Source organism: Monomorium pharaonis, chromosome 6, assembly GCF_013373865.1.
Source record: "Monomorium pharaonis isolate MP-MQ-018 chromosome 6, ASM1337386v2, whole genome shotgun sequence".
Classification (NCBI taxonomy): Eukaryota; Metazoa; Arthropoda; class Insecta; order Hymenoptera; family Formicidae; genus Monomorium; species Monomorium pharaonis.
The window spans coordinates 8,375,460-8,393,626 of NC_050472.1; the positions used below are offsets into that span (position 1 = coordinate 8,375,460).

Sequence of the window (18,167 nt, forward strand, 5' to 3'; positions counted from 1 at the left end):
GATATAATAAATCTAGTAAGTTTCAAACAATATTTATGGATATAATTTATATAATAAGACTTGCTATATCAAATTTCATAGATTGCTGATGGCATTACACGTTTAATGCATTACACGTGTGTAGAAATGTATTACACGTTATGTAGATTACACGTGTAGTGTATTACGTACACTGTAGTGGGTTACACTTGTAGTGGATTACACATTTCATGGGCTAGACATGTATTCTGTATTACAGAGATTTCATGCAGTAACAACAGCGTGTAATAGCACAAATTACTGTGATACTTTCTATGATAACTACAGAGAGTCCTATAATAACCACACAATTGTAATATTTATTGGCTGTAGTTATATTCCGTAAGGGGATAGTGTAGTTATTCGTGCACATCATTATAGAAAAATTTTATATATATTCTTTTACAGACTTCTGAATTCCTTTTCCAGAACTAAAGTACAAATATTAGTATCAATTTGTGAATTTAATTAATTTTATATCAAGAACGAAAAATTTATTATTTTCATATTGTTCTACTTACCAACTTTTCACGAGTATTATGTAACCTAAATTTTCGTATCATAATTTTGTTTCAAGTAAGCATCAAAATCTAAATTTAAAACTTGACACTGTTTGTTCCTGTCGTCTATCAATCTATGGATATGAATTTTGTAAGTACAAACTGTACGTAGATCTTTCATATTAAACAAGTATCGTTACGATGTGACTGCGAATTAACTTTTTTTTTTTGTTTTTAGTATAAACTCCACTTCATAGACTGATAGTAATGCATTTACTTTCTCTCTTGAGAAGGATTTCCAAATCTATAAAAGGAATAAAGAGATATTGCAATAGAAAAATTACCGTCTTTCTATCGATAAAACAGACATCAGACACGTCTCCAGCATCCCCTTAAATTTACATTATAAAAAGACTACCTTACATGAGTAATTATTTGTTTTAATGTTGTTTAGTAGTTCTCGTTTGCATTTTACTTATTTTGGTTGGCATCCAATTATGGCCAGATTTTATTGGTATTATTCTAACTATAAATGAATCTCGATCACGTCGCATACAAATTATAACTGAACACTTTATTGATCAAGAAAGATATTACTATATACAGCAATTCTACATAAATGCAGCTTTATGCATAGGACTTATCGCATCGGTATCAACAGGATCAATGCTTTTAACATGTGGTCAACATGCATGTGGAATGTTTAAAATTGCTAGGTAAGAAACTGTGAATATTCAAATATATGTGTGTGATAATCAAAATTATAAAAATAGTAAAAGTAAATTTAAAAAATAAATTACGTTTTATTTATCTAAAGGTTTTAAATCAAAAAACTTATTTTGAAAAAAAAACAAATAAAAATATATATTTATGTATGATAAAAATGTGTGTCACATACACGCGCGCAAGCGCGCATGGTTATTTTAGCTGCTTTTAAAGCAAAACTTTTAATAATAATATTATTTTTAAAATAATTATATTAAAAAGTTTAAACTTAATAAGTGTTACGTCCGGCAGACTCCACGATTTCCCTTCGTCAGAAAAACGAATAATTTACAAAAGAAATTCCGTTTCAACGGTCTCCGACCGATAATTTTTTATGCGTCTAGGATTAGTTTGTTAGAAACGTAATGACAAACATAGATGGACGAAACGACCAAGTAGATAATTCCGACTCCTTTGAATATTGAGTCAACAAATAATAAATTCTGAAGATAGAAATTCAAAAACAAACATGGGATCTAAGCAAAGTTTCACGTTTCCTCACAAAAAATGAGCAATAAAGTACCTAAACATAAGCAAAAAATAAATAACCGTTTCCTTCATCTGCAACCCATACCGTAGCACGTCTAGCACGATAGAAAAAATTATTTATTTCTTAAACCCAAAGGGAAGATAACCTACGCGATAGGTCGGATCCCTTCGATAAAATTGAAAGAGTGTGGGAGGAAACAGAGAAACTTTTGACAGAGTACTCAACGTATGATTGGTCAAAAAGAAAAAACTATTTTTCCAATAAGAAAACGTAGAATTCACCCACCACACAATCCTGAAAAAGAATCCTACCAATTAGAATATTTGAACCACTTACATCTGGATCCTCCCCTTGTAAGACTCTGTATATATAATATCAAATCTTGAAGAGAATCAGTTAGTAATAGTAGGTAATAGTAGTAATAGTTGAGCGGTCAGTTAGTAGCAGTCAGTAATAATGTCAGTAATAGTCAGTAATAGTAGGTAATAGTAGTAATAGTTGAGCAGTCGGTAATAATAGTAGTAGCAGTCAGTAGTCAGTTAGTTTATAGTAATAGAAATAATCATGTAGAATCAGTGCGCGAATAAAATTTAGGGCCGTTCCATCCAGTCAAGAAATCCCTTCGATTGCAACGGATTCATTCGAGAACCAGTAATGAGTAAGTCCCACAATCACAATTTCTTTTATTTTTACGTTACTCATCTGCTCCCTTCCGTTTTAAATTCTTTAAGACACCCTCCTATTATTTATAAATAATTCCCTTACACTCACACGAACCTGAGGCTCCCGTGTGCGAATCTCAGAATATCCCGACACCATACCGCAACCCTGAGGAACCCTTGTGTGATCCTCAGTTATCTCGTCATTACACCACAACCCTGAGGAACCTTCGAGTGATCCTCAGATATCCCGACACCATGCCACAATCTTGAGGAACCCCCGTGTGATCCTCGAAACGTCCCCGCTCCTCCTGTTTCTCTTACTTATTCCTAGATCAGTTCTCTAAAACCCGAAGATGTTCCACCCCCACTCTCTCCTACGTTATTCTTTATCCTCTTACAATTTCAAGCATCTCTGTTTTCTTCATGTAACCATTTAATAAACCCTTCGTCTATTTCTTTGCTCCGCGTTTACCGTTAATACTGTAGAATTAAAAAACAAAAATCTCTTTGTTTCCCTTTCTCCGCCCACTATATACTTATTTAATATTTGTACAACTATATTCATACTCACTATGCGTCTTAAATTTAATTATACCGTTATTCCAAAATTGTCAAACCACGACTTCAGCGCTTATTTGTATTTTTCTTTTATTTTTATTTTTATTTGTTATTAGAATAAATACTTTTGTTAATTTTATGTGAAACTTTATCATTTATTTTAATTAATAACGACCTCGTCTATCCTGAACAAAGACTGCACCTGGTCCGATCCCAAGTTAAAGCGATTCAATTCGTTGACTCGAAACTTGGACCGACGGACGTACGACTCGAAACGGGTTATAGCGGGCCTATCGGCACGTTGACCTATATTTTTGAGTCATAAAAAGTGCGTTCGACCCGAGGCACATACCCTCTCTTAAACTGTGTGCCTACGGGAATTCTACACGTTTTGTTACGTTCTTCCCTGCCTTACCTGTTCTCCCTGAAATATCCTTCCTACTGAATAAAGAGTAAAATCCCATAAGGCTGGACGTAACATAAGAAATAATATTTTTTTCCTAATAATAATGTTCGGCTTTTTGATTGTATAATATACTAAATGCTATATGTATTATTATAAATATTTATTGAAAAACTACGCAAATCCGAGAAAAAAATGAAGGAACTCTGACTATGTCTGCTTTGATAAAATGAGGTACGACTAGATCTGAAATTCAAGTAGACTCAGATTTTATTGGATACAATTTCATTAATTTATTTCACCAGGTTTGCACGACCAGATCTGATCAGATCTAGCCAGACATGTTAAACTATACTTCGATCTCACCAAATCTGACCATTGCTTTAGCTCGATATAAAATCACAGATCTAATCGAATCTCTTCCGATCTAATCGAACATTATCCGATCACTCCAGATCTCCTGAGGTGCGAGCGGACATTGCACGCCAGATCTCGCGAGGTCTGATCAGATCTAGCCAGATATGAGTTTATCTCACCAGATCTGATCATTTTTGGCCTATGAAGTTGAGCACTGGTCGAATCAAATCTCGTCGGATCTAATCTGACACTATTAGATTAAATAAGGTCTTCTAAGATCTGAGTGTACATTGTGCGTCAAATCTTACCGGATCTAAGCAATCTTATCAGTTAGAACTTATAACAATTTTGTTTTTACCATTATTATTAAATTTTACACCTAATGTTGGACATTATATCAAATATAGATAATAACTCCTGTGAAGGAGAAGCTTAAATGATTTTTGGACAAAAAATTGATTTTTTTATATTAAAAATAGTTGTCTCAATTTTTGAAAAATTAACACACACGCACACATATAAGTTCCTACCAATTTGACAATAATTGTCAATTTGATACCATATTTGGAATTACATTATAATTATTCGATTAAAAAAGTACCATAAATTTTTACTGAAAATATAGAATCATACAAACTTAAATAGTCATGTAGAGTTATATATGATCAGATCACAATATGATGCCTCAGCGAATAGTTTGCAAGATCGCTGCTAGGCGAGGGCGCGGCGCTTCTCTTTCTCGTGAGAAAGTTTACTCCAAAAAGCCTATAAAAAAAGACTATCCAGTTACCTAGCACTAGCAAGAAACTGTAGTGTATATTATTTTTGTTATGTTATTCAAAGAGAATTTGTGGACCTCCGCAACTTGGAGAGAGCTTCCGAGAATGGAAGAAATATAAAAATAAAATTTTAAATTTTATATCATTTATATCACATAAAAACTTATACAGTTATATAGAGTTATATATGATTAAATCACATTTTTCGTAAAGGTGACTATGTCCGCTAGGATTGGATCAGATATACCCATGTCTAATTGGATCTGATCAGATAGAGCCAATATTTTGATCAAACCAGATCTGAGTGATTGGATCTGACGAGATCCATTTAGATGTTTTCCATTTTTTCTCGGGATAATAAAAATTGGCGCAAATGTGATTTTCATGGCAAAAACCACAAAAAAATCATAAAAATCATGGTTTTTTCATGTATTTTGTAACGTACGCGGGAATATTTAAACTAAAATTGTAATAATTACTTTAAAAACTGAATTTAAATAATAGAATACATGAGCATTGATTTCTTATTCGGTTGCTGTATTGATTTCTTATTCGGTTGCTGGTATTATCAAGTGCAGGTCGATATCGGAATCAAAATCGATTGAGCATAGGGTTACACCCTGAGACTAAACCTTCCTCCTTCACAAGAAAATAAGTTTGCGTAGGGGAAAAAATGCGGCTTAAGTAGAAGGAAATTAAGTATAAATAAATGAGCCAAATGCTCAGCGTCAGTCTGTAAGACTTTAGTCAGCCTTGTATAAGTTTAAGTCAATTGCAATACTACTCGGGTTAATCCGACAGTTATTCAGTTAGTCTGGGATTGTCGTGATCTTTAACTTAAGCGATCTTTAATCGAAGTCCTTAGTGGACCTATCCTAGAATTCAGACTCAGTTTGTTGTTTCAAAGTAGATTTTGGAATTAAAGGTAATTAAGTTAAATACTCTTCAAAATCATTTAGTTTACCTTTCAACTACTGTCGCTGCCTTTTGAGTGGCAACAGATCAAAACTAAATTCTGTCGCTGCCTTTGAGTGGCAACAGATTGAATTCAAACTCTGTCGCTGCCGAGAGCATCGAGCCAGATCTTTCGGGCCCTGTCGCTGACATTTGTGTGGCAAAAGACCTGAATCCTAACTCTTTCTCTGTGGCAACTTCGGTGTGGCAACTGAGTGTTATTAACTTAAAACTTTAAATATTAAATGCCCAAAAAGGGTGGTAGGCGCGTAAGAATTAAAAGACTGAGATATCAGATTAATCAAGCGATAATCTTTAATCGCGATCCTCTAAAATTTATTTATGAATTAGATAAACTCTTGATTCAACCTTTACAAAAGCCTAAAGAACAAAACAAATATAAACTCATTAGGATTGATTTTGAAATTAACTTTCCTCATTTTAAAAATATAAAGAAAAAAGATCCTCGATATCAAACTTATAAAATTCGCTATCTTTTCGGGGAAGATTAATATTTCTCACAAACTTGTCCATCCTCGGGTAAATTACTTAAATGTATTGACCCAAAAACGGACATAAAAATCAGAACGTGACAATTTAAATAATGGAAATTTCAAAAAACGTTTTAAATAAAAGTTTTGGATAATAATCCAAAAATTGGATTCATTTTAATAAAAATGCACATTTTATGTCCCATTGATTTTTGTCATAAATATAATAGGTTTTGAGAGGAACAACGGTAAATATTCAAAACTTTTTATAATTCATCCAACACAAATCGAGTTTTATTTGTTAATTTCAATGCTTCAAACTACATTTAAGTACGTTTATTTTATATATATATATATATATATATATATATATATATAAGTGTGTAAATAACGCAACCAAAATTATAAACATATAACAAATATCCTTACATGAGTCTTAAGGGCAGGTTTCCTAAGATTAGAAATGGACAACCTTAGGATACCTGCTCTTAGGACATATTCTTAGGACTGCTAGATGGCCTTATTAAAAAGACATAAGACCTTAGTAAAAAGCGCATGCAACCTAAGGATATAGGAATGCTCCTAGGCTACATAACCTTAACTAATAACTTATATAATATTAAATTAAATAAATACTACTATAATTACAAAAGCTGTTTACATCACAATTATGTATTAGGTTGCGGTCCACTTGACGCTACAAATGCTTCAAAATATTTTTCTTTTCTTTGCTTTTAATAAAGATAAATCATTAATTATTTTTCTTCATAGCATTACTAATAAACAAGATGTACAATTCCCAAGCAGCATTTTGACGTCCGCCCGACGTTAAAATAAACTTTAACGTTGGTATCCAATGTTTCCGCTACGCCATTCATGTCCAATTTCTTTAATCCCGATAAAGTTATCCGGAGGATAAATTTCAAGTTTAACCAATCACGTGCATAGATCTGGTAATTTATCTCCTGGGTAATTTTAACCACAAGATAACTAGACGTGAAGAAATCGGGCATTAGACCCTCTTTTGCACCAATTTAGGAAATGAAATTTAAGTTACACCAACGTTGGGAGCCGACTTATATAAGTTAAATTGAGGTTATATTTTCTTCTTCAGTTTTAACATTAGTGTAATTTTTGTAAACTTTGATTTTGTACACTCTGCTAAACCTGAGGTTATTTTTTTACAACACGTAATATTTTAGGTGTAGTTTTCGTGCTTCTATTCAAACCATATAATGGCATTGGTGTAATAAACGTCTCATAATACTTATTAATTTGGCACAAATAAAATGGCTTTAGAGGAAAAATATAGCTTGCGTAATCTTTGATACTATTGTAATTTTGACATAAATACACAAACTCAGCACTGAACATTTATAACAAAACCCACTTTAATTATTGATAAATGTGGAAATGATAGATCGAAATTAGACGAATTTCTTCTAAAATATTCTAATTTACTAAATATTTTATTAAATAACTGAAATTTTCAAAATGTAGATTTTTTAAATCAAAATTACTTTTAAAATAGACATGTTGTCAAAATTAACTTTAACAGATATTATTTAAATCCTTTAAATTGTTAATAAAATGCGTTAAACAATGTTAATCTAAATATACTAGAAAATGGCGGATTATTTGTCTTCCTCTTTGAGGAATAAAAATAGCGAAGTCGGCGTTTCACACTATATCAAACTTTACGTAGTAAAAAGTGCGATAAATTTTATTAAGATTTGTCTTTTCATATAAAATAATGAACTTTTTTAGACTTTTGCAAACTAAGTAGTATATCATAACGTCAAGTGAACGTTAAATACCTTAACGTCGGATAATAGATTTTATATTTGACGTTGGAAAAGTGATAAAAAAAGCACGTCGTAATTTTAACATTAAAACAACGTCTAAAAAACGTTAATATTATTTTTTAATTATAAGTTACATTTTATAATTTTCTTGGACTGCTTACAACGTTGTGATTAGTAGAAAAGTAATCCATAGTCGGAAAGTTAACCGAAATATGACTACACTACAAAATACGACTACGCTTACTCCAAATGCTAGAAAGCCACGCTTTCACATGGCTATGTAATTATTCATTTTTTATTAATAATAAGTTTTAAGTTAAAATGATTTTGGACCGCTATAAACAGTTATAGATTATATGTTTTGGTCAATACTAAGTCTCTGCAAAGTTTTAGACGAATCGGTTTTGACCGTTGGGTAGTGTTACTTGTAAATGCAACTCAGGTAAAAAGTTGCAGAAAAAAAACTGTTCTGTGTCCGTACACCACGGAGGCTAGACGAGAACTCGAAGATTGTACGTAACCTAACACTTTGTGATGATCCATGCATACTTCATATTTATAGATACATATTTGTTACAGATTATTTCAAAAGATGTTATTAGAAAGATGAAACATGTACAGTTAACTTATATTTTTAATAATTAAATTAATAAAGTTTTTTCCTGATTTTTACACCTAAAAACGTTCTTTTGTAATGTTGTGAGTGAGACAGAATCACTCCAACCATGCATATACTATTATATTGAAATATTAATATAATTATATTAATAAAAAATGTCTTGAACACTCTCAGAGGAAGTGTCATCTCATATTATCGCGCGAGGTATCAAGTGACACCTCGCGCAAGGCTGACCGGCCATCGCACCGATCAACGCACCGGTCGAGACTTGGAATTCCACCGATCTCAGCTTAACAACAATCACGCCACATTTCCGGTGAAAATGCTAAAATTGCACTTTGGCGGCCTGTTGCTAAGCCCGCGAATATTTCCCGCGCGCTGGATGCGCGTGGCCATAATAGTATCGAGGGCCTATTGCCCCTCTAACTGACACTTTCCGCGAACTATATAAACATTATAAACGACTGCCGATTGATAGGCAGGGGGACCAGTTATCATTCACGCTAATACGCGTGTCACGTGTGTGCTTACTACTTCGGATCAAATAGACTTCAGTACTTAATACTACATAGCGACGAAGCGTCAAATGAGCTATCAAGCTTTCGCCGAGTCTTATCACCACATGTAATTCAACACGGCGCGACATCACCGACGACCGCACGTGTTGATAGCTAATCTGTACAATACAGAATAAACGACGCCTTTTATAAAAAAGACGAGAGTCTCGTTACTGGTAAACCTGGCCCTCGCAGTACTTCCTCCGCGAGTTCCAACTCCTTGGGCAGACACGATGCCGAAAATATCCTTGTTACGCCGAAGGGTACAACAGTAAGTTTTATCGAAATTGGAGGTAAGTCCCTACTTCTTCATTCCGCCAATGCGTTCTTCACACCGCATAAGTTGTGACTTTCCACACCAAACGAGATCCACGCTGTTTGTTTCCACATTGTTCTATGCCACGGACATAATTATTTATGCGGGGATATAGGACGAAGGGCTTACCCCTCCCCCTGCACACCGCTCATGCGTTCTCTGTACTACATATAGATTTGTAAACAAATAATGATTGGGCAATTTAATTCTTTCTACATCAATAATAAAGATTTAAAAATTATAAATTTTTTACTTGTACTATACCACACAGATTTGCGACTTTCCACACATAGCGAGATCAATCTACATCTCCCTTTTGCTTACAGAGCAAAACGACGTCCACGACTTTTTGAGATAGTTTATTAAGTAAGCATTGAAATTAACTAATAAAACTCGATTTGTGTTGGATAGGTTATATAAAGTTTTGAACATTTAACGTTGCTTTTCTCAAAAACTATTATATTTATGGCAAAAATTAATAAAACATAAATTGTGCATTTTGATGAGGTTTATAACTTTTATTCGAAATATTTTTCGAAATTCCTGTTACTTATGGAAATAAGTTAAAAAATCATGATTTTTATGGTTTTTTCATGGTTTTCGCCATGAAAATCAAATTTGCGCCAATTTTCACTATCACATTCGTAATCAGCGCGCCAAAATACGTAAGAGTATATAGTTTCAAAAAATTAGAGCTGTTGTTTTCGGAACTTCACTCTAATTTTGTTGCTATAAACTTCTGTTTTCGAGACAGCGACATTTTTAGATATTCATTGCTATTAAATTATTTGCAGTTATCGTATCCAGAAGGCAATAGTAATTTACACTCAAAGTATTAATTTCAAAAACAAAAATTTGGTTTATAACAATTTTATTTACGGTGTACATATTCATCGAAAGGCAATAATGTAAGTATTTACATTCTATAATACAATGTTTCTGTTATATATGTAATAACAATTTATTTTTTAAAGGTTTTCCGAATATTTAATATCTAACTTTGAGATGTCATTTATGTTTTTAATAATACTTGGTGTACTTACTTTGAGTTTTAATATTTTCCAAGTAAGTTTTATTTATAAATTCATATTCAATAAATATTGTATATTATTTTTATGCTGTTTTATATGTGTTTAATAATCTTTATTATATTTTAAAGAATAATTTTGACAACTTATTAGATTAAAAATTTTTGTGACATTTATAGAAGAAAAATTTTAATGCTAATTTTGTAATATTAGAACAACACAAGCGCGCGCTACGCGCGCGCCATTTAGCTTTTTACTTTTTGTAAATAATAATAATTGCAATAATTATATAAATAATTATATACAGATTTAAAGAATAAAAAAGATATAGAAAGTAAGCATTTTAACATACATTAGTTCATTACTTAATTTTCTTTCTTCTTTAAAAACATTATACACATTTAAAAAAGTTATAAAAAAATACAAAATACATAACATACATAAATCTATTCTTTAAAGCCGTTTGATATTGACACTGTAATGTTACGAAATGTTGTCTGCTCTTTTCTGATGCTGATTGGTTTTCTTTCTGCGCTACGTGCATGTATAAATAGAAAACGGTTTCGAAGTTCTGCTTTTCTGGGGTAATAATAAGTAATATAATTATTTTTTTTTTAATAATGGTAATGCTTAATAGATACAAATAATAGCCTAAAATGATTATATATAATTTAGTAAAATTTTTCTTAATTTAATTAATTACATAATATTGTAAACGTTTGCTGCTTTGAGAATTATTTAAATAGCTAATACTAAATTGATCAAAGAATTTATCATTACAATGTAATACAATAGAAACAGTATACAATTTAAACTTACAATAAACCTAACTTCAACACGTTTTTTCGATACTTTCTTTTTTGAATATATGAGTTTGTTGCGTCTAATATTACTTTTTTCTTAAAATAATTACAGTTTGAAAAAATTATAAAACATCTTTCAATATTATTGTTTATTAACACATTATTATTTATTAAATATTTTATTAGTGATAAATTTTAAAGTAACAAACTTTGGCCGTTGTCTGGTATTCAGCAATAAAGATTTAGCAATAGTACATTATGTAAAGTCGGCCTTTTTTGCACAAGTGCATTTACCTGTATGAGTGCAAAAAGCCGTTACACACGGTATGCATACAGGATCTTTTGTTATGTGTGCGTTGATGTAATTCCTTGAGTGTCTTGGATTCTCGCAAATTGACAAATTAGTCAAAGAATTATTAAATTGGTGAAAACGTCAAAGCGTCAATAAATGTCAGTAATGTCTGCAAAAATTATTATATGCTTGTTACGAAATACGTCTCTACAAGTGTTGAAATGATCAAACATGCTTAAAAAGTTGTGCTGGAATGTTTTTCGCCACTATTTACGCCATTTATTAGAAGACAAACTATGCATAATATTAAAGTGTTAAAATCAGTGACTTTACAAAACGACACAAAAGGTACCACTTTTGATGCACAAAAAATTATTACTTATATTAAACTATATAACTTATATAAAAAAGACTTACTTATATAAAAAAGACATATGCAAAAGTTTACATATTCAGTATTTAACGCGGCATTTATCTTGGTTTTTCATAATAGGAACACCTTTCAAATTCCTTCTTTTATTTATTTTTTTAAAAGAGAAGAACAGGCCAATTTGCTAGTTACAATTTATGAGCAGATCTTATATATTCTTGAATGTTATGTGTTTAAAATTAGGATAAATAAGGATGTATTTATTTTTAAAAATATGTAGTTAAAAATATAATTGAAAATTTTTAAACTATGTATATCTTATATTGTACAATAGATTATATAAATTATTATATAAGTTATCTAATTTAAATTTTAATTCAAAAATTGATTTCAACATTTGTACTCGTACTTTAGTGTTTTCAGATCTTATCATCTAAACTTATTGTTGAAGAACTTCTATTACATCTTACAATAATATTAATTTTTTATATTTACTTGTTCTTTTCCAATTTTATGGGACAAGAAATTACAGATCATTATAATCTTATATTTATTACTGCGTAAGAAATATTCTAGTTTACTATAATTGTTTTACAGACTTTAGTAACGAATATAAAAGTTAATATAATACACACACATATATGTGGACTGAAAATTATTTATACATATTTTTCTCTCAAATTACTTAATATTATGTTACCGCATGTAGGTATGAAGTCCAATGGTACGAAACTCCTCTATATATACGAAAATTGATACAATTTTTGTTATTAAGAGGCAATAAACCTTTTGGTTTGAAAGTTGGTAAATTATTCGTGGGGTCCTTACAATGTTTTGCCACGGTATAAAACATTTCACATAAATCATAATATATTATATTTTAAGATATTTTAAAATAAGAAAATATAACTGTTGTTTTTTGTTATAGCTAACAAATGCGTCCTTGTCTTATTTTATTGCCATGAAATCTATTAAAAAATGATGGAAGTCACGATCGATCAATATACGTTATTAAAATGTAGAGTAGACAAAAAATAATATATTATATATTTAGTTAAATAGAATGTAATAAATATATAATAAATTTATAAATTAATATACAAATACGTATAACAAGAGACACAGTATTGTCTTGCATCAAGTGAACGCGCAGCGCGAGACCACATTGGTATTATACCCTTTGCGAACATCCGAGATTATGAGATCTCAATAACGATTGAATCAATCAATTTCTAATTTACAAGGGAACCTCGCGAACCCGAAAATTCTGATTTTAATAAAACTTGGCATAAATGTAGAGGGGGTAAATACATGAATTTAAAAATTTTTAGTTGATGCTTATAAACGGTTTGAAAGGGTGAAACCACCCTTCAAAGTTGATACATTTTTGCGTTTTCTCGACATATCTCGCAAACTAAACAAAATATTAAAAAATGTTTCATACAAAAGTTTTACAACATAAATACTTCTATTTAACTATGCTATTTATTTTTTCAAAAAAAAAGTTTTTTTTTTATTTTTTTTTGAAAAAATAAATAACATAGTTAAACAAAGGTATTTATGCTGTAAAACTTTTGTATGGCATTTTTTTATATTTTGTTTAGTTTGCGAAATGTATCAAGAAAACAGAAAAATGTCTCAACTTTGAAGGGTGGTTTCATTCCTTCAAACCGTTTATAAGCACCAACTAAAAATTTCTAAATTCATGTATTTACCCCCTCTACATTTATGCCAAGTTTCATTAAAATCAGAATTTTCGGGTTCGCGAGGTTCCCTTGTTAATCGAAAGCGTGGGTTTGATTTGTATAAAAAAATTGTTCTTATTTTTTCTCTATATATTCTACGAAGAAGCATATCGTAATGTAAAGTTCAAAAATATAAATCTTTTATTTAAGAAACGTTATTGCCCTAAAAAATGTTGTTCAATACATGAATGTAATACTTGATAATTCTTATAACCTTTCCAAGCAGAAATTTGATCAGGCATACCCAATCCGTGACTAGCGCCTGATCGGGAAACAGTAAGGTTTGCCCTAATATGGAATTCCTCATTCTAGCCTGACCGAACAACAGTAGGATTTTTCCTAATCTGGAATTTCCGAGTCTAGCCTGGTTTCGAAAAAATAATTTTTAATTTTTGTCAGGCAATCCTCAGAGGGGCCTGATTTCCTTTTCCTTATTTCGTTCATTATTGTATTACTGTAGTTTGCGGACCGCCACTAGGTGACGACGCACGCGGCACCTTTCTCGTAATGCAATTTACACTCCAAAAGTTACATAAGCACCATGGTGACAGAAAACGGATCAACCTATGCTATCGTAGTGAGCTCTCGGGGTCTATGTGGTATTTATTATTATGTCTTAAAGACACATCTGTCATGGCTAAAAATTTTAGCTTCGGTAATAAATCCTTTTTGTGTGTAAATTAAAAAATAATCAGGCACAAATAGGGCGTCTTATTCGGACCTGACAAGGATAATCTGATCAGGTAAACAACGTTCTCGACGTTACATTTACGGTCTGCAGGGCCTACTGGGATTTCCCGATGAGTTCCTGAACAGGTACTAGGGCATGCCTATCCGGCCCCTAACAATGCCCGATTTTAATTTCTGCTCGGGTTTACCCACAACATTTCTCCTATAATTTTGATATATCTGTATATTTTAACAACTTGTTCTCGTGCACGGACTAGCTCCCCAGGACCAGAGCACGGGAAGGTTTTGCGACAGCAGACACGATGTTTTAAGTAATTACAGTTTATTCTTTCCACCTATTATATATAATATTTATATAAAGTGTCCGCGTGGTGGCATTTGCGCGGGATGTTACGTGTGAGATGCACGTAATGTGAGAGATGGATCGCACTGGTATTTTAAAGTGTTTATTCTAACGTTTTACAGACTTTCGTCTAACTTCTAGTGGTTTAGTACAGAGACTGACTCTAATCATCGAGAGGGATCCTTATATTAAAGTCGGAATAAGTTAGCATCGTCCAATCATAGGAAGTGCTCGTAAGGCGGAAATAGCTATTGGTTGATTTCTTTAAAAGGAGAGAATTTGATAATTGATATCTATGTCATAAAGAATAGTTTGGGTGGGATGCAGGATGTTTACAGGACAAGGAAACAGACAAATATTAAGTTTAAAAAGACCGTAGATATAAAAAGATTATCAATAAGTATGGATCTGGTATGATATATCGGGATAATTTTAAGACATAGTTTGTACAGGGTGATTAGATAAAAATATTTTAAAGAAGAGAATTTTTATCGTGTCTAGGCACGTAACAGGGATCAGCTATTGTGTGTCGAAGCTATTTTGGTTGCGCCTGAGTACAATAGTACGTGTGATCGTGGCCTTAGGATGCGCAATGCGCTGGGTATAAACTGTGTAGTGATGGGCGATATTTTTATATCTAGTATTTTGTAACTGTTATTGAAGGAAAACCGTTGTAATTAGTTAACAATTTTCTCCAACAGGAGTTAACTTATAACTGTTTATGGCTACGGTTGGAAAGCTCATAGACTTATACTCATAGGACAGAATTCATAGATCGATCTTAGACCTTGTCTACAATGAAGATTTAACCTTTAAGCCGTAAGAAATTGATCAATCACAATTGAGTATTTTTATAAAAATCTACTGTGATTGATCAGTTTCTTATGACTTAAAGCTTAAATTCTCAAGTCTGCTCGTGGCTAGACTTAAGACGATTCTTCAACTTAAGATCGGTCTATGAATTTTGTCCATAGACTGCGCATCTTGTAGGCGCATCTGTAATTCAACTGTGATTGTATTTAAAAATGTAATAAAGTATGTTTATATTATAATAAATAATATATTGTAAAAAGTAAAAACTTATAATGTTTATTAAAATTTATTTCAATATATGTCTTTCAGAATTTTTCCAATATCACATTTTAATTTAGAATTTATAGTAGTTATATCCCAGACAGCACCAGATATTGTACGAATATTATACTCTCATACGTAATGTACTGTGATCATACCGAATATACGTAAAACATTCATATAACGTCTCAGTAGAATGTCATTTTGATATATCCTCAAGATAAACTTAGAATATAGCGACTGAACTTCGCAACTCCTACTGAATATACTGAGATTATATCTAATATACTCAAAACATCCGTAAAATATCCTATGATATATCTCATGTATATCTATCACATATTTCCAAAATATCCGCGTAATATCGAAAGTGAATCATGTCAACGCTATCTATGATCTGTAACGTTACGCATTTTCGTCTGCCGTGTGATGCAGACACGTGGTGAAGTGTAGGGTGTGAACGTGCGAACACGAACTCACGTGGTTTTCTCAGGAATTACGCCCAGATAACTCTGGTATGTACATAAGATATAATATAGTAACGTAAACTATAATAATATATATATATTGTATATATACATATATTATTTAGGTTATAACCTACAATTATCTGAGCATAATTTCCCAAAGCACCCCAGCGTATTCAACAGATATTACGCTTCATTTTTTGCGATAGCTTCCTGATGTGCGAAATGATTAATTCCTCTTCTTATTTCTTCTTGCTAATTCTGTATGTTTAATTCCTTGTTCCTTATTCCTCTCATTATGCATGAGCCCATATAATGTGAACATACTGTAGACATATTGTGAATATACTGAAGATATACTTTAGACATACGTATAACATTCTTAAGATATATTCGGTATATTCTCATAAACTGCCAGCGAAATTCTATGGGATAAGGCAACGCGGACATAGTACGTTATGAGTATATACTCGCCATATCACAGACGTATCTCTAATATTATACGAATATTGCAATATACTTTCGCAATATCCTATTATCGTTCTCATAATCTACATGTGCTGTCTGGGATATGTTAAAATTTTATTTTTTGTATTTTATTTCTTTTATTAATCTTATAAATTTTATAAACTATTATAAAATAACTGTTATTTATGAGTAATAATAACTGTAATAACTGTTACGAAAAAATAACTATTTAGCTCATCATTAAAACTGCGATATGTCAGGCGATTTGCCCTGATGTCGCGGGACACACAACACAGTGGGTGTGTTTTTTTGTCGAAGTTTGCCGAGTGTTCGTGGAATTCGTGTAGCATTTAAGGGAAACGGGTCGGATTTTAAAAACGCTTGGGGATAACGAAGAACACTTTGTTGCTTTCGAAGAAAAGAGCTTAACTCAGCCGATTGAAAAGACGTTAACTCGCGCTCAGAAATTTTTCGCTTTAATTCAAGTTTTGACAGCCTTGCCAAAATAATTTTGGTGCTCTACCTATGTGTGCATATTCATTTTTGTTTCAATATGTTTATGTTTTTAAATTAAACACCAAAATTATTTCAGCAGTGCTGCAAAACTAAAATAAAGCGAAAAATTTTAGCAGCCGAAGTAACGCCTTTTTCAATCGGATGGTGAAACCATATTTCACCAAAGTTGCAAAACTACTAATCCTCAAAAATATTTACAAGGGATGGCAAAACACTTGGAAATAACTTTGCAAAAATGCAACGTCTAACAAAAGCAACTTTTTTTCAAAATTTTTTCAAAAATACAACGTTTGCGGAAGTAGCAAATGTGCGCGGTGACCGACTAGTTTAATTCTGATTAATATTATAGTAAGGAAAGCGACTACGGAGGTAGCAGTAGTGAAGAGTTTATGGGCTGTTTGATAAGTTGGAGATGGATAAGTTAAGGACGGTTGCTTACGTCGCTTACTGATGCCTGGTTCTCGCAGGAGGAAGGATACTTTGACACCGTTCAACCGGATTGGTCTTCCAAATACAGAGTCATCTCCGCAGGGGACTCCGCTCCGGCAGGAAATTCTCCGAGGCATTTTCGAGCTCAGTTTTGACCCCTTCGGCACCCTCCAATAAATCCGGATTGTCCCATGGAACCGAGCCATCCTCACTCCCGAGGCCTGGGAAATGCTCAAAACCGTTGGTAAACAACGGTTTATCAAACTACGAAAGATTAAATAGTTAGTAAATTATTCCACCCCCTCTGTATCTGAATTGTTTAGATCTACTCATATCTTATGTTGTACATACACAACATGTTGCAAATTGTGCTTTATAAAATGCATTTAAACTGTACAATTGGTGGCACTGTCACCATCATGAATAAACATACGCAATTTAAAAATATTTTTTTTCTTATTAAGAATAATACGCAGTGTATAGTTTTTTTTTTTTTTGTTTTTTTCCTCTGATTGTTAGTGTATAGTTAGTACAAACTTTTGGTTATGGGAGACTTTATTATAAATAAATTACCTGGCAACTTCTTCGATCTCGCTGACTTGGTAAACCTCTTTTTTGTTTATTTTTTCTTTTTTTTTTTGTTATGCCTCGAAAAACAATTTTAGGCG

At 31.9% G+C, this 18,167-nt stretch overlaps 1 non-coding gene across 2 annotated transcripts; it reads left to right on the top strand.

Annotated features, from left to right (window-relative positions):
* Positions 1-10,306: 10,306 nt before the first annotated feature.
* Positions 10,307-13,034, top strand: LOC105840909. Of its 2 annotated transcripts, XR_004963713.1 has the most exons (4): positions 10,307-10,339; positions 12,182-12,327; positions 12,477-12,609; positions 12,696-13,034. It is a non-coding gene; the product is annotated as an uncharacterized LOC105840909 (transcript). The 2 variants fall into 2 exon arrangements; XR_004963712.1 differs by having other exon boundaries at positions 12,182-12,609.
* The last annotated feature ends 5,133 nt before the right edge of the window (positions 13,035-18,167 follow it).